Below are 24,455 nucleotides of genomic sequence, written 5' to 3'. Positions count from 1 at the left end.
GAGATATCACCTCATGCCTGCCAGAATGGCTATCATCAATGAATCAACAAACAAGTGTTGGCAAGAATGGGGAGAAAACAGAACTCTCATGTACAACTGGTGAAAATGCAGGTTGGTACAGCCACTGTAGAAAACAGTATGGAATTACCTCAAAAAGTTAAAAATGGAACTGCCTTATGCTTACTTCTTATTGTTGAACTTATTTCTTATCACAGAACACTGTGTCTATTTGTTCTTTTATGTATTTGCATCCTCTATTAGTCCTTAAAGTTCTTGAATGGTAGCTTTCACTCTTATTTGACATAGTATCCTGAGCAACTCTCATTAAGCATGACACATTGTAACTACATTTTTAAAGAGTTTGTTGAATAAAAAGTCCAATCTAGAACTCTGCTCTTACTGTCATTTTCCATCCCATTAACTGCAAGGAGCCACCAACCATTTCCCAGCTTTCAGGAGGGCAATACAGAATCTCAGGGTAAGACTTTGAATTTCTCCACCACAGAAATGAGAGCTATTTCTGGAATAGTAGAAGCATATCCCAATTTAGTTGTATTCACTCTTGAATCATCTGTAGCTCTTTCTCTTAACAGGATATAAATTGGGGTGACTTTAATACCCTGATTATATTCAAAGACTCCCAGGGGACCAGCAAGGCATGTGAGGACCTTCATTGTGTTGCTTCTATTTATTCTTCCACCCAAATCTCCAGTCACACAACACTGAATTCCTTGTTATTTTCAGAACGCTTCCTATTGGCTTATTTTTTCTAACTTTTTTGAGAAATTACTTGCAAATATAATTGTATATGTATTTACATTGTACAATATGATGATTTAACATGTGCACTGTGGAATGGTTACAGTTAACTCTCTATGTGTACTGAGAATGCTTCAGCTCTACTCTCAGCAACTTTTAAGCATATAATAGCATTTATTAAATATAGTCAACATGCTTGCTATATATTAGATCCTCAAAACTTACTCTTTGTTTAACTAAAATTGGTATCTTCTGACTTACATCTCCCATTCCCCCTACCCCCGACCTTGGAAACCACCATTCTATTCTGTTTCTATAAAATCAACTTTTTTTTTAGATTTCACACATAATGATATTATATAGTATTTATCTTTCTCTATTTTGTTTCACTTAGCATACTGTAGTCCAGTTTTACCCATGTTATCGCAAGTGGTAAGATTTCTTTCTTTATGGCTGAATTATATATGTGATGTTTATATAAATATTGTGAATTATATGATTTATATAAATTTATATATGAATTTATATAAATGCCATATAACAACATTTCTTTATTTGTGCTTTGAATGACAAGGGTTTCTTATCTTTGCTATTGTTAATAATGCCGCAATGAATGCGGAAGTGCAGATATCTCTTCCCTATGCTGTTTTCATTTCTTTTGGCTATATACTCAAGAGAGGGGTTGATAAATCAATCATACGGTAGTTCAATTTTTAATATTTTGAAGAACTGCCATACTTTTTTCTGCACTCTTTAGAACTGCATTCTGTATGTTTTCTCGTCAACTTATTGATTGTTTTCTATGGTGTGCAGAAGCTATTTGATATAGTCCCATTTGTTTAGTTTTGCTTTTGTTGCCTGTGCTTTGGTAACTTATCCTAGAAATCACTGCTAAGATCAATGTCAAAGAGCTTTTTCTATGTTTCCTTCTAAGAGTTTTTTGGTTTCAGGCCTTATATTTAGTCTTTAATGCAATCTGAGTTAATATTTTGTGAGTGGGATAAGATAGGGGTCTAGCTTTATTCTTTTGCATGTGGATATAGCATTTTCCCAATAGCATTTATTGAAGAAACTATCTTTTCCTCCTTTTTTTAAGAAAGATTTTATTTATTTACTTTTAGACAGAGGGGAAGAGAGAGAGAAAGTGAGGGAGAGAAACATCAATGTGTGGTTGCCTCACATGTGCCCACCACCAGGAACCTGGCCTGCAACCTAGGCATGTGGCCCGACTGGGAATCGAACCGGTGACCCTTTGGTTTGCAGGCCAGAACTCAGTCCACTGAGCTACACCAGCTGGATCCTTTCCTCCTTGTATGTTTTGTGCACTCTTGTCAAATTAGTTGACCTATTTGGATTTGTCTCTAGAATCTCTATTTTGTGCCACTGGTGTATGTGTCTGTTTTTATGCCATATAATACTATTTTGATTACTATAGATTCATCAATAAGTGTGATGCCTTTAGCTATGCTTTTCTTTCTCAAGAGTGCTTTGACTATTTGGGTCTCTTGTGATTTTATACAAAATTTAGGATAGATTTTTTCTGTGACCAATGCCATTGGAGTCTGGATAGGAATTGCACCGAATCTATAGATCACTTTGAACACTATGGGCATTTTCACGATATTCTTCCAATTCAAGAAAGCAGGTTTCTCTTCATTTCAATAAATGCCTTCTTCTATTTCTTTCACCGATGTTTTGATGTTTTTAATGTACAGATATTTCATCTGCTTGATTAATTTATTCCTAAGTATTTCATTGTTTCTGACACTATCACAAATGAGATTGCTTTCTTAAATTCTCTTTCAGATAGTTTATTAGTAATGCACAGAAATACAACTAATTTTTGTACATTGATTTTGTACCCTGAAACTTTACTGAATTTGCTCATTAGTTTTAACCAACTTGGGGTGGCATTTTGGGTTTTCTATAAATAATATCATGCCACCTGCAAACAGACAATTTTATTATTTTTTCTAATTTTGATGACATCCCTTTTTCTCGCCCAATTGCTGTGGCTAATATTTCTAGTACTATGATGAATAGAAGTGTTTAAAATGGGCATTGTTGTCTTGTTTCTGTTTTTAGAGAAAAGGCTTTCCTTTTCACAATTGAGTACAATGTTGGCTGTGGACTTTTCATAGCTGGTCTTTACAATGTTGAGGTACATTCCTTCTACACCTAACTTGTTGAGATGGGTTTTTTTTTAATTGTGAAAGGATTTTGAATTTTGTCAAATGCTTCTTCTGCATCTGTTGAAATAATCATATTGAAGTGATTGTATGATTTGTATTCTTTATTCTGTTGATGTAGTATATCACACTTATTGATTTGCAGAAGTTGAATCATCCTTGTGTCCCAGGGATAAAGTCTGTTTGATCGTGCCGTATGATTCTTTTAATGTGCTCTTGAATTCAATTTACTATTTTTTTCTTGAGAATTTTGCATCTATGCTCAGTAGGGATATTGGCCTATAACTTTCTTTTCTTGTTGTGTCCTTGTCTGGCCTTGCATCAGGATAATGTTGGCTTTAAAAAATGAGTTTGGAAGTGTTCTTTCCTCTTCAGTTTTTTTGGGAAGAGTTTGATAAGGATTTGTATTAGTATTATGTTTTAAAAATATTTGGTGGAATTCACCAAAGAAACACAGCAGCTCAGCCCTGGTGTAATGCAGAAGCTCCAAACTGGGGAGCTGTACTTGTGTTCATGTCCTTGTCCCCTATGGCTGCAGCCACCTGTTCTCTGATGTTGTAGAGGGGCCGTGTCCTGAGTTACCCCACATCTGGTAATGGCAAGTCAAAGCTGTGACTTGGGACATGAGGGCAGGGTGCAGAATAGTAGCGGCTCTGGTCTCATAGATTTAATATTGGTGAAGACAGGCGGTGGGTCCTCAGTAACAAAAGTTAATAAGGCTCGCTGGGGTTCTCTTGCTCTCCTTTTCTCCATGCAGTGAAATTTCTCCAGGTGGACCCTTCTTGGTATTGAGATGCTTTGGACTAGGAGCACAGTGACACAGATAAATTGCTTCCTATAATTTCTTAGGTGGCCATCCGCTGTTGTTTGAGCTTTACAGGACTTCTATTTCTATGGCTTCTTCATTGTAGTCCAGAGCTTTCTTAGAGCTATTTTCATTGGGCCATAGTTGCTTATTTATTGTTTTTGTGAAAGGGATGAACATTGGAGCCTCCTGGTATAACACCTTGCTGACATCATGCCCCTATTGGTTTATGATCTTTGCCTTTGCTCATTCAGGCTCTCCCACAGGAATACTTTGTCAACATTTGCCTGATTAACTTCTCCTGAGCCTCTGGTCTGTTTTTGTGTGAACCCCTTGCCAGCAGTGAAGTTGTTTTCCTAGTTGTGGTGACTCGGGTACTGAGCTTGTCCTAAAGAAATCTTTTCTGGATATTCCGAAGGTAGCAAACATGGTGGTTACAAATACGAGTTATGAGGTTCAAGTTGGAGCATCACCATCTACCTGTGTGACTTGTGGTAAGATAATTTATCTCCTTAAACCTCTTCGAACAGGTGAGATTAGTAATAATTACATTCCCATCTTTGAACAGGTAAAATTAGTAGTAATTACTTCATAGAGTTGTGAGGTTGAACATAGATAATTCATGGGAAAAATTTGTAAGTCTAGGTACACATATAGTTAATATTTAGCTATTGCTATCCCATTTTTAATATATCATTATCATCATCATTATTTATCACAATATCAAACAAATTAGTGTGGAAGGAGAGTTACAATGACATTTTATTTCATATCCTTAAATGTATAGCCTTTTCCCAAACAACATGGCACAAGGAAATAATTCACTTGGTAAACCTAAAGTTCCTTTGGACACTTAGCTGGGGGCAGTAAAAATATTTATAAAGACACTTATTTTTCAACCAGAAACCAGAAAAAAAATAAGATGAGTTTTTATGGCTATCTTGGGTGTGGAAAAGGAACAGTTTAGTCACAAACCTTTGTTTTGTAAAAAGGAAAAAAAATATCTTTGTGGAGTAAGTGGGGAAGTGTTTGTAGCTCAAGACCCATGAGGCCCCAATTATTGGGTCTCTGTGAAGGACAGAGTGTCAGAGGGCTTATAGAAAACAAGCTCTCAGAGGATGTATCCAACACCTGCTCAGAGCAGAACTTTAATAAGAAGTGGATGGTATTCACCACCTGGGACCTGTCAGGGAGCTCCAGAGAGCCAGTGGGCCAGCTCCAGGAGTCTGATGAAGGTCAACTGTTTCTGGAGAAAGGTGTTGAGAGAGGAAAACACAGACTGACTCTCCTTGTTGTTACTTTTGTTTTTAATTGCTTTGCTTCACCTCCCAGAGAGGCTTGGCATATTACTCAAGACACATTGATTTCCTGCATGTTTTTACTCAGTGGTGGAAGGCCTCTGGGAGGGAGAGACAAATACTACGAACAATGAGAAATATAAAATGAAAGTAAAACAACACCTGAGCTGAGTTCATACCTGATCAGGCGCAGATCCCTTAGGGATAAGTGAGGCCACACCAGGGCTGGAGAGGGTTGAGCCTTTTCAAAGTCTGTGTCTGATTGTTGGACTTCATGTGGACATCCAGAGCCCTGAGCCCCACCACTGCAACTTCCTAACCATTTCTTGATTCCCTAGAGCTTTCCCAGAGAGAGAGAGAGAGAGAGAGAGAGAGAGAGAGAGAGAGAGAGAACTCTGCTGAGATTCTTGGTGCAGTAGAGGATAGGGGAGAGGGAAGGGTGGGTGAAAAGTGAAGTGGAATCCCTTGGCTAAAATAAAGTTTCAATTTCTTGGTGAATCTCAATTGAACAGATTTTCCTGAGTCCTGTTACTTCAGAGATTCAAAACGCTGCTGTTTCCCTGGCCCATGTGGCTCATTTGGTAAGACCGTCATCCTGTAACTGTAGGGTGTGGGTTTGATTCCTGTTCGAGGCACCAACATAGGCTGTAGGTCTGATACCAGCCTGGGTGTAGGCAATCCTATGTAAGGGTGTGTGCATCCCCGGTCTGGGTGTGTATGGCAGACAACCAATCAATGTTTCTCTCTCTCTCTCTCTCCCTTCCTCTCTCTAAAAGCAATGAAAAAAAAATGTTCTCAGGTGAGGGTTAAAAGAAAAAAAACACTATACTGTCATTTCTAACAGAGTGAAAATTCTTAGTTATTTAGTCTATCTCCCTTTAGAAGAGCATTTGTCTCTGGGAATATTTAACAAAAAGAGATAATTACAAGAGCCCCCTGGGAAAAGCATGACCTCTCCTCACCATGTGAATCAATCAGACCGAAGCAAGTTCTCCTAACTCCTGTTTTAGCATAGGCCTCACTAGGTGCTCAATAAAATAACTATTGAATTAACGAGTGGCCTTAATGACCTTCTGGACGGTGGGATAGCTTTCATGGACTGAAAAGCAGTAAAGATTAATAAAAGGAAGCTTCCAGTCAATAAGGTAGATTAAACAGAAATGGGAAACATCTTATCCTGCTCCAGACATACAAAAGCTGAATCACATAGAATAGCGGAAATTGAAAACAAGAAGGGGGGGAAATTACAAAGTCCTAGAAATGAAATGGAAATTCAAAGCCAGAGTGGTAGGCTACAGATGCTGGTGGGGATAAATGAAGCAAATATAACCTAAGGGTGGTGGGTGGTGGGTGGTGGGTGGCGGGGTGGCAGGGTGGTGGGGTGGTGGGGTAGTGGTATCAAACCAAAGTAGAACCAACCTGTGCTACAACAGTCATGGATGGTATGAGGGGAAAATTCATAGTTAAAACATATATATTCCTTGTTTTGTTTGGTAGCATGATAGAAGTATGGATTCGTCTTACATTTGGTTAATTTTGTTCATTAAAACTTTAAAGGTAAATATGAAAAGAAATGGAATGTTTAACCTCAAAAACAGCTAATGGGAAAAAAAGGAAATAGTGAAAGTGAGCTAGTCCAATAAGAAAAAGTGTAGTAAGTAGAAAACGTCAAAGATGGTATATATTACCAGTACATGTGTATCAAAATTACTATAAATATGAGTGAATTATATTCACCCATTGAGAGGCATATTGAAAATTGGAAATAAAAAATTCCTGCTATATGCAGAAATGCTTAATGTAGAGTTACATAAAAATAAAAAAATAAACTTTAAAATTCAGGAAAAGTCATACCAGGCAAACACTACTCAAAAGAAATAATAACATTAGCTACATTAGTTGGAGTGTTTGGGATTTGGAAAAGTATGAGGGAAATCATAACTCTAAGGGGGGAATTTGGAGGTCACAGCTATGTTCCATTGACTGCTCCCAAAAAACATAACAAAAAGCTCAGAGTGATTAATTAGCAAGTAAAAGCCCAAAGTGAAAGCCAGGGGGCATCTTTAGTGGTAGACAAAGAAGCTGTCATCTCCTACAGCAGGATGGCTACAAATTTCAGGACCAAGCTGAAGACTTAATTGTAAGGGTAGTCAGACTCTGAATAAGGTTAACCTAAGAAGTCTGCTCTCCCATAGTCAAGGCTGTAGTTGGGATATATGACAAAGGGATGTCCAGACTGATGATGGTGAAAATCTTGAATCCTCAAACATAACTAAACACAATGAGCCTTCAGAAATGGCCCTTCCCTATAAAGAGCTAGCACTCCTCCTTGCTTGAAGATGATGTAGAGACAACATATGTCACCTCTACCCTGCCCCAGGTTCTGTCCCACTCCCCCTTGGTCAGTAGTCCAATAGCCAAGATTAAGTCAAAACATAAATTGGCTGTAGGAAGTTATAGTACCAGGTCTGTCCAGAAAGTATCCAGCCATGTACTGTGAAAAATAGACATTTATTGAAGAAGATACAAGAAACATTGTACATAGGACAGTGACACCTCAGTCTCCTTCAAAGTGGGCACCTCGGGACCTCACACAGTTCTCCCAATCGCCATCAGCCGCCCCGTTGTATTTTCCTGAATCTCATCAACAGTCTGACATCTTTTCCTTTTCAAAGGTGATTTTAGTTTTGGGAAAAGCCAGGGGTTGCAGGCTGCCAGATCGGGGCTGTAGTGGGGACTGAGTCATCTGTGTGATTTGATGTTTTGCCACAAAACTCTGCATGAAAGTGATGCATGAGTGGGTGCTTTGTCATGATGAAGCTGCCAATCACCAGTTGCCCATAGCTGCAGCCTTCTGAATCATCCAAATAATTCCTGCGGAAGCATGTTCAAGCTTAATGCAAAATTTGATGCAGATTTGTTGCTCTACTGAGTCATTTTAAATGTGATGGCCACACAGTGCACATGCTCACCCAATGGCATCTACTGCCCCCACTGACTAGCACAGTGAAATCATCATTGTTCACGCATGTGCATTCCAGTCTACTCTCATTGGCTGCCAGGGTACACTGATGTTGTACAAACCGTCCTCATTATATTAACAATGTTTGGACTTTTTCTGAACAGACCTCTTATAGGTGAGTCTACTAGGGATGGGAAAGGGACTAACTAAGGAACTTCAGGACCTACTAGCATGTACCAGCAGGAGCTAGCAAGGTGCACTAGGGGCAGCATTCTGAAACTGTTAGACCAAGAAAAAGGAACATAAATTTGGATGAAAGAGACTTTGTCAATATGGGAGTGCATTACAGGAATGCAAGAATTCATATCTTGTCCAGGACCTCAGGAGAAGCTGTGAACAAGTAGGTATAATGGCACCTAGAAACAGGGAGAAAGTGATACTCTACATTAAGTGAAGACTAAAAGCCAGAATAGTCATGACAGGTGGTAGGAAAAGAAATTAAAAGGCTCAGAGAACTGGACCAGTTAGAGTGGATATGCAGTAAAAGATCAGAAAACCCATTAGATGACTATACCTCATAAGAGGGCCAGGGGAATACATTATTTACCAGAACAATAAGGAATGCACTGGCGGGAGAAGTGCCAGCTTCAGTAGGAAGTTTGGTAGTGCTTCTCTTCTATAAATCAGGGCTGATGGTAGGAGAAGCCAGTACAGAAGTAGGCTGCATTAACACAGAGTAAGATATCCTACAAACAACAGAAACCAGGTGGCAGTATTTTATACTCAGAAGCTGGGTAAGCAGAATTATTAGACTAAGTGGCATGGTTGAAAGATCAGCCAGGGGCCTGATTTTGAGAAAGTTATGGGGATGATCGAAAGAATGTGGCATCCCTAGGGGCAAAATATATGGGCACCAACTATCTGTAAAATTACAAAAAACTGAGGATGATGATCAGAAGGCTAAGGGAAATCTTTCTGATAAAAATTATAATCCTCTGTCCAATATCCAGTTTTCAGACCCAGACCCCATTGACTAATGAGACTTTTAGGGGAAAGCCCCTACAACATCACGGCAAATTCACATGGCAATTGCTTCCTCACACCTTCCCCAAAGGGACTTACTGCCATTTGTTAGGGTAAGAGGACTATTCAAGCATTTTGAGGATTGCTGGACACAGAGTCCAAAATGATAATGATGCCAAAGTATCATCATGGCCCCTCTGTTGGAATGGGGACATGTGATAGCCAGGCTAAGCTTGCAGTGGATCCGCAGGATTTGTAAACCCACCTAGTGGTCATTTTCCCAGACCCCAATCCACAATTGTCATAGATGTATTTGGGAGTTGGTACAACCCTTACATGGGCTCCTTGGTCTGAAGAATAAGAGCTTTCTAGTGGGAAAGGCCAAGTGGAAACGTATTGAACTACCTCATCTCCCATCCCTGTTGCAAGATAGTAAATAAAAGAAATCATAGTCCAATATGAATGGGTGAAATTAGTACCACCTTTAAAATCCATTAAAGGATGGATTCCCATGTCTCCATTTAATTCAGCAATCTGGACACTGAAAATATAAAACATATCCTGAAGTATTCAGAGTGGATTACTATAATCACAGCCAGCCATTAGACCTAATGGCAGATGTGATGTTTTTGCTAGAATAGGTTAAGAGGACATCAGATACAGGGTCTGTAGTCATTCATCTAGCAAACTAACTCTTGACCATCCCTAGGAAAAGAAGAAAAAAAAAGACTCATTTACTTAAAAATGATACAGGTCTGTTTTTTAATAATTTGGCCTCCAGTCAAAATATAGCCTGAAGAGAAGTAGACTATCTGAACACACACATAAAATGTGACATATGTTCATTATATTAATAACAGGATAAGGCTAATGGAACCATATGAGCAAAGTCAGATGCTAGTTGAAGGCTTCATTAAGAAGTATGTGCTTCAGAGATGTGGAGATGAAGCCTATGAAGATTCGGGGCCTTCTACCCGAGTAAAATTTTAGGTGTCTAATATTTACCGCATGATGAGAATCACCCTTCCTACCCCAAGAAAGAACAAATAATTGAAACTTCTAGTTCTGAGCTTTAAAAAGGAAGCACAATGCCTGGCATGCCTCTTTGGGCTATAGACTCTATTCCAGGTATAGACTCTATACCTGGGAAACATATCTGGGAATACTATTCTGAAACAAACACCAGGAGGTGTGAAAGGCTGTCAGCTTTAAATGGGTTCTACTTTTGGCTGGTGTCTGGGCACTTAGAATAGCTCATGCCAAGACACCATTTGAATGGTGATATGAATCACCATTTTGGCAGAAGTAGATAAGGATGATGTTACATAATGAGGGAAGGATGAATATACTCAGTGACCAGATGATACATTTAGATAGCTTTTAGTAGTCCTCTACCAAATTTTGACAGTAAATGGACAAGTGTAATAACCCTGATCTGAGAATGCAGTGGTAACCAGGGAAGAAATTCAACCCCAAGGAATGAAGATCTGATTCACCTCACCAGGTACATTTCCAAAGCCACAAGAGGTTCTAGCTGAGGATAAGAGGAATTAATTTATAGTAGAGAAAGGAGATAATGAGGGTAAGTAATTGGCCCTGGACAAGCTTCAAGGGTGGGAACTATAGTTTATCACACTCATGCTTTTCCAAGTTTTCCCCAGGATTAGAAGTCCACTGGAATGCTAGAAGAGTTTCCTAGAATCCAAATGAAAAAGTGCATCTGAGCAGCATAAGGGGTGGACTGTGGTAAGTACTGTAACATTCTGCCCAGATATCTCTTTAGTAATGAAGGACTTCCTTCTCAAACTCCTAGGAGTGCTATGGAAGACAGCTCTCAACTATAAGCCTCTACTGGAGAATTAATTGCCTCTACTGAAATCCTGTCTCACTCAAAGGCACACTTCTTTCCAGGGAAGCCTGAATCCAATCAGATCAGACTGTGGGAATTAAGCCCTAGCACTCTTGCCTTAACTGGGATAACTCTGAAGGACTACCCCACCTCCAGAGCTCCCCATGGGGTCCTCTTAGGTCTTTATCGAGACTATATCACAGCTCACCATCTCCTTCTGCACAATCCCATTTCCTTCCCTGCCCTTCTACAGGTTTTGATTCCAGGACTCCTTCCTAATAAACATCTTGCATGTAGTTGTTATCTGGGTGTCTGTTTCCCAGAGAACTCAAGGTGTACCAACACAATATACTGATAATATAACTGAAACTGTGACTGTCATGAATTTATATATATATGTGTATATATATATACACACATATATATACACATATATAACAAGTGCTGATAAAATTACAAAGAAGAAATCTAGAAATATATAATACTTGTGTAAAGATTTTAACACATTTTAGAAACTGACAGATCAGGAGATCAATATTGTAACAACTCAAAAGATTTGAAAACAGCTGTTCTCTCTCAAATGACATAACTGATGTAACATAATGTCATATACATAACATAACATAGAATAGCTACATTTTTATGTCCAAGAAGTAGAGAGCACATACATTTTTAAAGCATGCATGCATTATTTTAGAAGGTTAATCATACATGGGTTCACAAAAGGTCACAAAAGCTTCTAAATAATTGATATCATACAAAACATTTATCTCACTGCAATAACATCAGTAACATTGGACTCTTCCAAACATTTGTTGGAAAAATAATCATCAATGGTAAAAAATAATTGCAGTGATAAAAAAAATTCTTCCTACAAAGGACATTAAGCCTACATATTTTATGGAGATATTTCACCAAAAATTGTAACTCGTAATCCCTATTTTAGACAATCTGTTTCAGTGAATGAAGAGAGCAAACTACCTATCAAATGATGTCAAAATCAGGTATAGAGAGTACAAGACATGATATTTATCATCCAATTTGACTATGGCATAGATGAACAAATCATGATAACGTACTAGCAAATCCATAATTGGACTTAGAGTACACCACGATAAAAAGAATTTATCCCAAGAATACAAAGATACAATAACATTAGAAATAAAATAGATAAAAATAAAATCTATATAATTCAACACATTAACAGAAAATAAAAAAAAGTAAGCATCTCAATGGATGTAAAAATATATTCTGTAGAAGTCAATAGCTCTTTGTAAATTAAAGTGAAAAACACAGGGAATTAACAGCAGAAAGAAATGTGTTTAATCTGATTAGGAGCACCTAACCCATGGCAATGCTATCCTTAAGGGTCAGATTTAAGAAGTATTTACATTAAACTCTAGACCAGAAACTAGTTACTCAAACCACTTTTATATAGCCATTATAGGAAACTCTAGCTTGTTCAAAAAAGCAAGAAAAAGAATTAAATGATACAATTATTGGAAAGAAAGAGGCACAACTGTTATTTGCAGATGATATCATTGTTTGCATACAAAATACAAAAGAATCCTCAGACAAACCATTTAGAATAAAAATATTGGGGAAGTTTACTGGAAATAAGATCAACATATAAAAATGATTATAATGTGAGATTTTATTCACCAGTAATTAGTACATAGAAAATGCTATTTTAAAAAGATTCCATTGACAATTGGTTTCAAATTTACATGGTCGCTAAGGGGAAAAAATCTAACAAATGGTATTTAATGCTTTTATGGAAGAAAATTTAAAACCATAGAGAGTCAAAAATATTTTATTTATGCATATATGAGGTCACCATCACGAACATGTACTGTAAATTATTCTCCAAGTTGATCTACAAATTTAGTGTAATTGCAATAAAGGCCCCAATAAATCCTTTATTAGAAATAAGATTAACTTATTTTAAAATTACAGTGTATAAGTAAATATTCAGGAATATGTAGGACAATTATGAGAAGAACTAGGAGAATTTACTCTCTTGGATATCAAGAATTATTTTAATTATTTAATTGTATTTAAATTATTAAAACAATATGGTATTTTGCAGGGTTAGAAATAGATTTATTAGATAGACTTGAGAGCTTAGAAATAGACCTTGTCTTATATGGAAATCTGATTTACAATAGAGGCGCCCTCAAAAATCAGAACTTATTGGAATAATTGGTTTTATGTATTAAAAGAAAAGAGAATTAGAGCATTACTTCTACTATATAAGTATAAATTCCAGGTAAATTAAAGGCCTAACTTTGTTAAAATCATTTTAAAATAAGATATAAAAGGACAACTTTATGAATCTGTGAAGAAAATATATTTCTATACTTGGAAGAAAAGCATAAATTATAAAGAAAATTGATAAATTTACATTAAAGATATAAAAGTCTGCATAACAAAAGTTAACAAATCCAGAAGACAAATATTTTTGCATTATAGACAAAGAATTTATCCAGAATATATAAGAAGTACTTTCCCACCTGTAAGGTAATTATATGCCAAGGTCTGCTCTCGCTGATTAGTGTACATTAACTTAATCACCACAGTAATCCTATGTCAGTTTTACAGACGAAGAAACAGCCAACAGGGAGGTTAAGTAACGCTCCCGAGTACACACAACGATCAGTGACAAATGCGGGATTAAAACTCGGGCTGACCAGCTCTAAAGTGCTTGTCGCTGACCACCATGTAGAATTGTGTCTCCCCTGAAAAGAGAAAAACAATCCAGTGGAACAACAAGCTAAAGATACAGACAAGTTATTCATGGAAAAAGAAACTGAGTTGACAACGAAAATGAAAATATGCTCAACTTTATTAATCAGAGAAGTGTAATTTAAAACCTGAATGATATTTCTCAACATAGCACACTGGCCAAATTTTTAAAGTCTGAGAATATCAAATGGTGACCGTATTTGACAAAAGAGAAATCCATGCCCTGCTGGATGGAGTGGCAGTTGGCACACAAGCTTGGAGAGCAAATTGGCATTAATTATTGACCCTGGTGAAACCGACACTGTAGGCATCTGATAACCCAGCAATTCCACTCCGAGGTATAGTCAATATAAGCAAAATTTACACAGCAAATTTCAATGCATGTTTAAGGCAAACAATTGGAAAGAGTTTAAATTAATGGGAAAGTAAATTGTATATTAATAGGATGTAAGGTCATTTAGCAATTAAAATGAATGAATTAAATGCATACATATCAACTTAGATGAGCCCCTAAGATTGCCCTATTGGGTGAAAGTACTTTGTCGTACACATACTATGCAGAGTATAATACATTTATGTAAGCTTTTAGGACACAGAATGACTATGTACTGTTTGTATTTGTGGTACACACACACAGAAAGGGTAGAGTTCAAACTAACTTCCCAATAGTGGCTGCTTCTAGAGGTGAATGGGATCACAGAGTCATAATGAGAAGATTTAGTCACGCCTTGAGTGTTTTATTATAAAAAAGATGTATGTGTCCATAGAAAATGTATTAATTCTCTTGAGGGTACTTGGATTTTAGATTGATTACTCTCAGTACTTTTAAATATAATTTTAATATTAAGATAGGAATAAAAAAACAAGAAATTTGATTATGACATAGTCTTTGTGTCAAAAAGCTCATTTCTATTCATCCTGGTACAGAGTTCTGTAAGTGAGCAGTACCCTTTTAAGTAATAAAGACAAATGAGAAGAAAGCTTCCTGTCTACCAAGCTTGTACTCTGTCTTCCTGGGCTCTGCTTTTGCCTGCTGTGGGGAAGGAAACTGCACCTCAAGCAAGGCTGGGTCTAAGCCCCTCCTAGAACAAATGAGGAAACTGAGGCCTACGGTGGGAGAACTGGCCGAAGGTCAGTGGGCATAGGCGATACGTAGATTGATGAGACTTAGACCCCAATCTATCAGGGCTTATAAAACAAACTGAAGGCACAGACTGAAGTCCAGCAGGACAAATTACGTCCACAGACAGGTTTTGTTGGACTCAAATGTTGTTTAATTTTTTTAAATAAATGTGAACATTATTACAAACTGGGTGCATAGTCAGGCCCTCTCTGACTCCCTATTTTCTTATGTAGGCACTTTATTCACTGATGTTAACCTCCTGGACCCTTAATATACCTGCATTTGTGATCATCATCATGGAATCTTAGACTTGGAGAAGGTCACCGATGTGCGATCAGCCCTAAGGTACTAATGCCCTCACCGGCACTCCTGACGAGAGTGAGGTGCTGCTGTTGGGACGCTGTAGGAAGCTTACCGACGCTGAACATAGCCCGGATCCTTCTCTACAGCTTGGACTGTTAGAAAATTCTGCCTTTTAAGGAGTCAAAATATGCTTGCTTGTGACATTCCACTCAGTACTCCCAGCCCAGTCCTCTAAAGGTTTATGAAAAAAAAAAAAAATGTAACTGCTGTTCTGAAAACATTCAAAGGCAGCTATGACTGTTAGGCTACATTTTTTTTTTCTTCTTGATAAACACTGTCAGTTCTTCCAGCTCTTCTAGAATTGCTTGGTTTTCTACTCCTTGCTTACTGCGTTGGCCTCTGCAGCTGTCCCCCAGAATGTGTTCCAGTTCCTCACTACCGGAAGGCAAGGGAGAGTGAGTGCTTCTGGTGATCGCCGTCTGCTGCTTAAACCATCCAGCTGTTTACAGCCAGAAGATGAGCGTGGCTTCACCCCTGTGCACCTCTGCCGCCTTTCCCCCACTTTCCGCATCTTCCCTTATCCTTTCTTTCTTTTGCCTTCACCCTTTGCTATAGTCACACATTGTTTTCCCTCCAACAACAATATGCGGAGTTTCCTAAACACACTGTGCTATTTTATATCACTATGGCATTTCATATCCTGTTCGCTAAACATAACATGGAATGTTTCATTAATGATTTCTCATGGGAACTCCTATTTATTCTTCAAAACCCAGCTTTAATGTCACTGTCTTTCTGAAGCTCTTCCGTGCCTCTAACCCTTTCCTTTTCCTCTTTCGCACCCCAATCTAAGTGACTTACTCCCTTCTGATGCTGCTGCCCCCTTTTATACACACTTCTAGTTTTGCACATCTCTCCCTGGGTTGTAATTATTTGTTTGTAGTTTTATCTCCCTCTTTCATATTATAATCTCTTCAGGGGATGGTGCCTCGATTTTTTTTTTTTTTTGTAATAGCAACACTAAGCTCAGAGACTTGCATAAGATAGGTGCTCAATATATACTTGAATTGAATGTATCTCTGAGACCACTGGATTTATTGTACAGATATAGTTTTTCTTAGAAACAGCTTGAGTTTTATCCAATTAAAATTGAGTTACTTGAGAATAGGAACCATGCTTTGTTTTATTTTGGCCCTCCCAGCAACCAAGCACACCTTCTACCAGTCAGTCAGGTAATTGTTTGAATGAATAAAGATGATTCAGAGGTATGTGTACTATGAACAATGACCAAAATACAGACTTTCTTTTGGCTATTCAGTGTAGATAAGGAAAAATGTATATATACAGAAAGATTAAATTTGTATTCATACATATATGCCCACAGATATCTGTACACAGCTACCACTGTATACATATAAATAAAACAGTATTGCCTTTACAATCCTTTGTACATCTTCAGAATTGCAAAGTGCACTCCAAATTATTTGAAGTCCTGTACAATATGTCTTGCCTCCCAGGCAAAGTTTCTTGTTAATTTCCTTTGCCTCCATGAATATATGATTTATTTAACAAAACTTCCACGCAGCAAATTAAAGAACATTTGTTCTACCTAGGGGGATAGTTCTTCAACATCACAGAGTTGACAGGCCCAGTTACCAAGATTTACGTAGGAATAGGGGCCCAACTCAAGTACAACAGTGTCTTCTGGGCTATTCCCACTAGATACACTTTGGTTTCTAATTAGCCCAGAAGGGAATAAGGAACAAATAAAAACAAAAAAACTGTAGTCCTAACATGCTGGTGGTTGTTGATTTTTTTTTTCATTTTTTTCTCCTTTGTCCTATCCCCCATCACCCCATGGAGATGTACTCAGAAACTAATAAATTAACTGCATCTTTTCTTTTTATTTTTCCTCTTCTCTTCTTTTCTCTCTTTCTGTCTTCATTTTGGAAAGAAAACTTATATATTTTTGTTGTTTAATCAGAGAATAACAAACATTTAGTCATCTGTTTCAAAATTTTTTACTTAGGAAAAGACCTCAAGCCATTCCCTTCTGAACCTCTGGGAACCTATCCAAGAGGGATGACCTCTCTGCTCCTCTGCATTCCCAGCCTAAATTAAAGAAACCATAAAGTAAGCTGCAAAGTAAGGAGTCTATAAATTATTAAATATCAAGAGTTAACATTTTCATCCAGCTTGCAAATCTGTATCATCCTGAAGCAAGGCTTTCTAACCAGCAGTGGGTAGATTTGTTTGATTCATTTTGATAATATTTTAGCTTTCATTCCCATTCTTGCTTGGGGCTCAGCATCTTAGAAGATGTTCTTTTAGGGGGAGGTTCACTTGTGGCACATATCACAACTAGGTTTATGATTGGACGTACTTTAAAAAAACTACGTGCACTCATTCCTACAATCAACATATTTTATACTTACTTTGAAACAATAAACATGAATCATATGGCTCCTATCTTTAGTAGTATTCTGGTTAACTTTTGCTTCTCAATGAGCCCCTTCCCACCCCCACCTCTCCAATGTGCTGTGCTTTTTTCTATGTTGCTCACAGATTCATGGGATCAGGAATTGAGAAGGCATGGTGGGGATGCTTTGACTTTATACCACAGTGTCTTTGGCTTCACCTGACGAAGGGCTGAAGGCTGACATCATCTGAAGATATATTTGTCAGTCACATGTCTGGCAGTAGATTCTGTTGGTTGTCTGGGACCTCAGCTGGGGCTGTTGACCAGTGTTGGTGTGGCCTTTATATGTGTTTGGCTTTCTCACTACATGATAGTCTCATATGAGAAGATAGACTTCTCATATGACTCCAGAGGAGAATGCCCTAGCTATAGGCAGACGTTGTGTCACCTTTCCAACCTTTCCTAAGAAGTCAGGCAGTATCATTTCCACTGCATTCTGTGGATCACAAGCAAGCCACAAACCCAAATAGATCTGGGGGAAGTATACATAGATCCTGTTTCTTGATGGAAGGTGTGTTGAGGTCACATTGTACAAAAACATGTATGATGGGAGATATTTTTGTGGCCATTTTAGAAAATGCAACCTGCTACAGGTAGCTTATAGTAGTTCAGTAGGGAAGTTAGACATGTAAACAAGTCAAAGAAAGAAGGGTTATAGCTTTAAACTAGAGGCATGTGTTGAAAGTAGTGGAACACCTGATTGATCATACCTGGAAAAAATGAGGTCAGGAAAAGTTAAAAAAAAAGGTGAGTCTGAAGGTGAATGGGTTAGACATAGAGTGGTACACATTTTGTTAGAAGTTGTTGGATTTTGGGTTTTTGAGACATCACTTACGTAAAACACTCTCTTACTGGTAATGCATATTTAAAACACATCTTAAGTTAAACAAACAAACAGAAAACAAACAAACAAACTAGAAAACCCTTGTACTCTCCAGGGCTTTCAAAACCTTTTTGCTAGTGGGAGAATGAGCTTGAGGAGGTGTCATGGCACCTGCAAATTGGTGACCTCACTGGGGCAGCCACAAGCAAAGGAGAAGGTGAGAAATTACAATGTGCTTTGCCACACAATCATGACAGCCCTGGACCTGGATGGAAGCCCTAGAAGCTGTGGAGGGCTGGCAGGACAATACTACTAGCCAGGACTTACACTAGTCTAAGGTATATCTTTATCCCCACTCAGCAGATACTACCCCAGTGGTCACTCCGTCTGAGCATCCATAAGCTTGGTGTGTTGTCAGGTCTTGGGACTTGACAAAACTATGGATTTGTGGAGGCTTCAGGTTTGGTCCTAAGGGAGTTAACCACTGTATGACTTTATTTAAGGGTGAGATCAATTTGTCCATCTTTGCGGTAGCAGAAAGGCAATAAGAGAGGGGCCACTGTTCTTCTCAAGCATCCAACTTGCAGAATAGGAAGAAAAAAATTACTTTATTTGTCCACCTGAATTGAAAGTGGCCTAGGAAAGCTAAGTCTCAAGACCTGCAGCTTCCTGACCAAACTCTACTCTGTTGGCATGGCTGTGATCCTAATATTTATAGAAGGAGTGTAAGGGAAACAGGGAACAAGGGCAGAGATCCCTGATATGCCCTCTGTACATTATCCTCATCGCCACTGGATATATTGTAGAGATATAGTTTGTCTTAGGGACGGCTTGAGTTTTCTCCATTTTCCAATTAAAATTGAGTTGCTTGAGAATAGGAACCATGTTTTATTTTATTTTGGCTCTCCAGCACCAAGCACAACTCCCATCAATCCATCAGATGATTGTTTCAATGAATAAAGATGATTCAGAGGTATGTGTACTGCGAGCATTGACTGAAATACAGAGAGGAGAGAGGCAGAGCCTGTGTGCGTGAATGTCCCCCACAGCAAATGGGGAAAAACTTCTCCGTGTTTTATTTACTTTGTGTTATTAAAGGAGCATCACGGTGTCATCCGTGCTGAGCCAGAGCTTCTAATTCAGTGGAAATGAAATTCCAACCCAGTGTGTGCTTAACTTCCTCAGCACTCTAAATTCATTTCTCCCCTTGTCTCTGTCTCATCTCTGCCTTTGTAGCGAAGAGACAGATAGGGCTGCGGTGGCGTCTGGCAGTGGGAAACCGCTCTGACAATTGCTGAATGATGTCTAAAGAAATGAACTGAGGGGCTTGCCTGGGGTGGAGACACAAGACAGACCATGCTTTTATTGTCACTGCTGGGTCTGCGAGTCTCTGTGCAGTGCTTACCCATGTGTATTCTTTTTTGTTCTCACGCATAAAAAAAACATGCTGATCCAGATGCTCCCCGGCTTATCACTCCGTATCAACCCAGGAGCAACAGAGGTTTTTAATTTTCCTACTTGTGAGGAACAATGGAAAGTTAGCAGAGGCTGCTGTTGGGGGGAGAAAGTGAATAGCGGTGCAGACTTGTCACTAAAGTAGAGATGGCATCTGTGAAGGTAGCTGAGAGGTGGGAGGAAGGACCGGGGAGTCATCACACTGTACTGGAGGACGGGGAACTCTGGGGAGCTGTATTCAGTTACTCCTTTTTGCCCTGAGGCTGCTCCATTTTGCTTCTGAGCCTGTGCCCGTGTACCTGCCTCCCCTTGGAGCTCTCTTGAGTCCCCTCAGTTACACCCTCCTTCATCTTTCTAACTCCAACCTGGCTTTCACGCTTCCATTCTGATGTTACTTCTTCCTCTTCAATATTTGGTTTAGCCCCTCCATCACCATCCTCCCCTGGTCCCTGAATTTATTCCCAATAAAACCTTCTGATGTTGTATCATAATTTTCTTTTCAAAAAAATATTATTTGATTTTGTGCCTAGACTGAAAGGTACTTGAGAGCAGAAAACCTGTTTTTTTCCCCTGCTCTTCTATTTTTATGTATCTTGTACAATGCCTGTCACATTGTAGGAGCTCAAACAAAATTGTATTTTAGTGAACAGATATAAACCAGAAGTCACAGGGAAATAGGTCGTCAGAATTAAGGTCCAACTGGATGGGTCAAAGAATGAGAAGGAAATGAGGTCTTATACCAGCCAGATTAAGAAAAGAAAATACAATGTCAGTAATGGTGAGATCTTAGTGAAATTGTTACACACGTTCAAATGACAGCAATGCTACATTAGTAGAATATTTTTTGAAAGTAATACCTCATTTGAATAAAAAAATTCCAAAATATATATACCAAATAGACTCTATAATCTTGCTTCTGGGAATATAACCAAAGTAAATAATCTTAAAGAGTGAAAGTGTTATATGTACGAAGATGATCCATTGTAGCACTATTTACAATAGTGAGACATTGAAAACAATTTGAACAGTATAGAAATATTTAAATAATGAAATATCATGCAATATAATACTATAGTATGCAGCTATTGAAATGATAAATGTGAGGCTTAGTTTTCAACATAGAAAATATTTATTATATAATTTTAGGTTAAACAATGAAATTGTACCTGTACCATATTTTAAATTATATAAAATTATGTTTTTGAATGGGTAAGTTCTGAATGTAAAGAAATGAAAATAGCTGTACTTACTTGAGTGGTTGGATTTTGTGTGCTTTTAAGCTTTCTTTTGTGCAAAGCTTCTCTAGTGTTATAATACTTCATTCAGGACTTTAAGATCCCATGAGATAATGTGTTCAACACACTCGGCCCAACATCTGCCATACCGGACCCTCTTTTTCAGTTCAACCAACATTTACTGAGTACTTGCCAGTCCAGGCTAACCCAGAAATGGATATACCATTGATGTTGGGCCAGCTGATCCCATTGGCCACCTCATGCAGATAGCTTTAAGTTCCTGATAAAGTTGGAATCTCTAGTCATGGCTGAAAAGAAGCCAAAAGCCAAGTGAATACAATCTTTACCCCTGTGGGGGCTGTTGTGTAGCAGTAGGTGGTGGTCATATGATATATCAAGGAATAGAGATTCAGATACTCTATCCCTTAATCCGGTGAGCAATTTGCACCTTGTAAGTGAGGAAATAACAACACTCACAGAGGTCAAAGGGACAATTAACAAAAGAGAGACAATTAAATCCATGCCTCATCGAGCTAGTCCCATTCTGAGTCTCTCCTCTTTTTAGCAGTGACTCTACTTGTGGTCAGAAGTACTTCGTTATCACAGAAATGGATGAAAACAACACTTTTCTTTCCAAGTTTCTTTCTGCTGCATAGATAAGAAAGACATTTTTGTTCATCTTATAAGAATGTAATAGAAAGTGAAGGAATTCTAGTTGTGATTATGTGTAATTTAGGGCAAATAAATGAAATTTTCCAAGTCTCTGGATTGTCATGTATTTAAACTGTTTTAATAATTCCACCAGATTCCTATGCATAAATAATTCCACACAGAATAAAGGTAGAAAAAATGGCAGAGGAACCCTGGTGAGTTTGGCGGAAGGAGTATGCTACTGAATCTAACCCAGCATATCTGGGGGTGAGGGTGGCCTGCACTTGTATGAGGGACTGTGTCCCAGACTCCATCTTTGCTCAATAAACATATTACATTACAAATAAAATTTAATGTTTGACCATCACTTCAAACTCAACACTATAATTTTCCAGGTGCATGAAAAATCTCCAATTTTCTGTCTGTTGAAGATACTTAAATCCCTGGAGACACTGTCAACTCATTTTGCTTGAGAGCCACCCTCTTACAGCATCACATCTTTTTGGAAATATGTATGTGACTGTCTCTCCACTCCCACAGTGTCCACCCTACACAAGTTCTCATCAGCCTTTCCCGGATCTCTGTAACAGACCCTACAGTCTCAATCCACAGCAGCAGAATCTTCCTTCGTGCTTATTCTTTCCTGATTGTCTTCTGATGTAAAAACCCAGGTCACTCCCTATTTTCTCCTGCATCAAGTGTAATTTCCTCTCCCTGACCTGAAAGGATTTCCGCAACTCCTCCACTTCAGCCTTTTCCCAGGCCGACCCCTTGTTGCTCGTCTGACCACTAGAGCACCCCCTCTCCTCCTTTCAGAGTATTTTTGACCCTGCTTCACACTACCTCTTCACCTAGTTCATCACCGTGCCCCAGAACTACCTCTCACACTCAAGCAACTTTCTTTGCTGTTTCTTCCTTTTCATGCTGCTCCTACTTCTGGGCACTCAGCCTGTGTTCTTCTCATCATTCAGGGACATCACCCTCTTGCAGAGAGCTAAAAGAATCAACAACAGTTTTTAGAGATGTGATCTTTGATCCATAACGTCTCCATCCTTTCCGCAACTATGTCTTTGTTATGATTTCTGAAAGTGATATGCGCAAACCTCCCTCTCTGGTTGTGCTGATAGAGTAATAAAACCAACTCACAGAACAACTTGGAAAAATTAATCTTCTTTATTTTGTCCATAACACTTGCGGCATTTCTCTCAAGGCTCTGATTTGCAGAATAGCAAGACAAAATTATTTTATTTATCCATCTAAATTGAAAGTGGCCTAGGAAAGCTAAATCTTAAGGCCTACAGCTCCTTGACCAAACTCTCTACCCTGTTGGCATGGCTGTGATCCTGCTCTTTACAGGAGGAATGTTAAGGGAAACATGGAGCAGAGGTCCCTGATGTGCTCTCTCTGTACATTATCCTCAGGCTCTGATCATTCCAAGCCCAAATTCAGAGAGCAGAAATGCAAGAGACACACAGAGTCACCCTGCTTCCTCCTCCTGTCCCTTCCCCATGTTCAGAGGCCTGATGGGGTTGACGTTGTTCCTTTCTTTGGGTATTGTACCTTTTATGGATGTCCAGCATCTTTGAACACTTTTTAAAATATATTTCCCATCCTCCATCTCCAAAGTGAAAGCCAGAACTTCACTGGTTTTCTGTTTCCCTTGCACTTACAGGAGGCCCATGGCCTAGGCTCATGATCAGACACACCACCCATAGGAGACATGGATTTGGAAGAAAGAGTGTGGATGAAAAGGTGCTCTCTGCCACATGTTTCCTGGTGAGTGTGGTGGGACACAGCAGACATGCACTGAGCTTATGGAGGTCTTGGGCACACACACCCATGCCTGTGCTCTGTGGCAGGTGGGACCACTCTCATACACATTCTGGTGGAATATTGTACAAATTGTTCCTGATGCTGCTTCTGAGTCTGGTTCTCTGAATATTCTGGAAATTCCATGAACTGTCTAATATCCTCTAGTAATTCTGTTTTAAATAGTCAGAATTTATTCATTCTAGTATAATAATATATCCCCCATTCTTCCTCACACATACACCAACCTTCTTGTCCAGATCACTCTTATGTATAATTTTGGGGCCTATTTTGATACATGCTAACTGGCAGCTGATAAATACCTCGTTTCCTAGCTTTGTCTTGCTCCTCAGATTCTCCCTTTCCTGCCATTACCTCAGAATAGTTTTGGAGGTGGAAGGTTGCAAGGGGAAAGCACTTTGAGAATAATATTAAAATGTATCACTTTAATATTTATAAAAGTATGAACCCATTAATGATGCTTTCTGAGAAGCCCATACTAATCTTTCCCTTCTTGAAGATTCCATTTCTCTGGGAATTGCCTGAAGAATTCACTGGCATAGTAAGTCATGTCCTGGAGCCTCCAGGGCCATTTGCATGTTTGAGGAATGCTAGACCAGGAGAAAACTCTTCCTCCTTTGGGGAATTTCTTCATATCTATTCCTGCACCTTGCTCTTCTGCATGCCTGCATTTGGCTTCTGATGGTTCTCCTGCTAGAAAATCCCCATCATGTCCCTGAGGATGCTTTCCAGGCCACCTCTTGTTCACACTGATGGTATTGTGCTACATCCCTTGAAGTTTTTCTTGGTGACTCTAACTTCCAGCGACTTCCCTCTACTCTACACTTGTTTTGCATTTGTAGTCGGTGTCACACAGTTTAGTACTTCATTATTGCCATACCTATCACACCCTGGAAGAAATAGGCCTTAAGAGAAAATATTCTAAG

At 38.7% G+C, this 24,455-nt stretch overlaps 1 long non-coding RNA gene across 6 annotated transcripts in view; it reads left to right on the top strand.

Moving 5' to 3' along the window:
- Window positions 1-4,062: 4,062 nt before the first annotated feature.
- LOC123478654 (uncharacterized) overlaps window positions 4,063-24,455 on the top strand; it is a 67,108-nt gene continuing 46,715 nt past the window's right edge. For 3 of the 6 annotated variants that reach the window (XR_011650586.1, XR_008425767.1, XR_006653930.2), the window contains exons 1-4: window positions 4,063-4,247; window positions 10,688-10,782; window positions 14,987-17,189; window positions 23,372-23,475. This is a non-coding gene — a long non-coding RNA (uncharacterized lncRNA). Of the gene's footprint in view, window positions 4,248-10,687; window positions 10,783-14,986; window positions 17,190-17,621; window positions 20,308-23,371; window positions 23,476-24,455 lie in introns of those variants that run through there. The other 3 variants (XR_008425768.1, XR_008425769.1, XR_006653936.3) reach the window with 3 other exon arrangements.

Source organism: Desmodus rotundus, chromosome 12 (genome assembly GCF_022682495.2).
Source record: "Desmodus rotundus isolate HL8 chromosome 12, HLdesRot8A.1, whole genome shotgun sequence".
Classification (NCBI taxonomy): Eukaryota; Metazoa; Chordata; class Mammalia; order Chiroptera; family Phyllostomidae; genus Desmodus; species Desmodus rotundus.
This window is presented reverse-complemented; position numbering and strand designations above follow the sequence as displayed.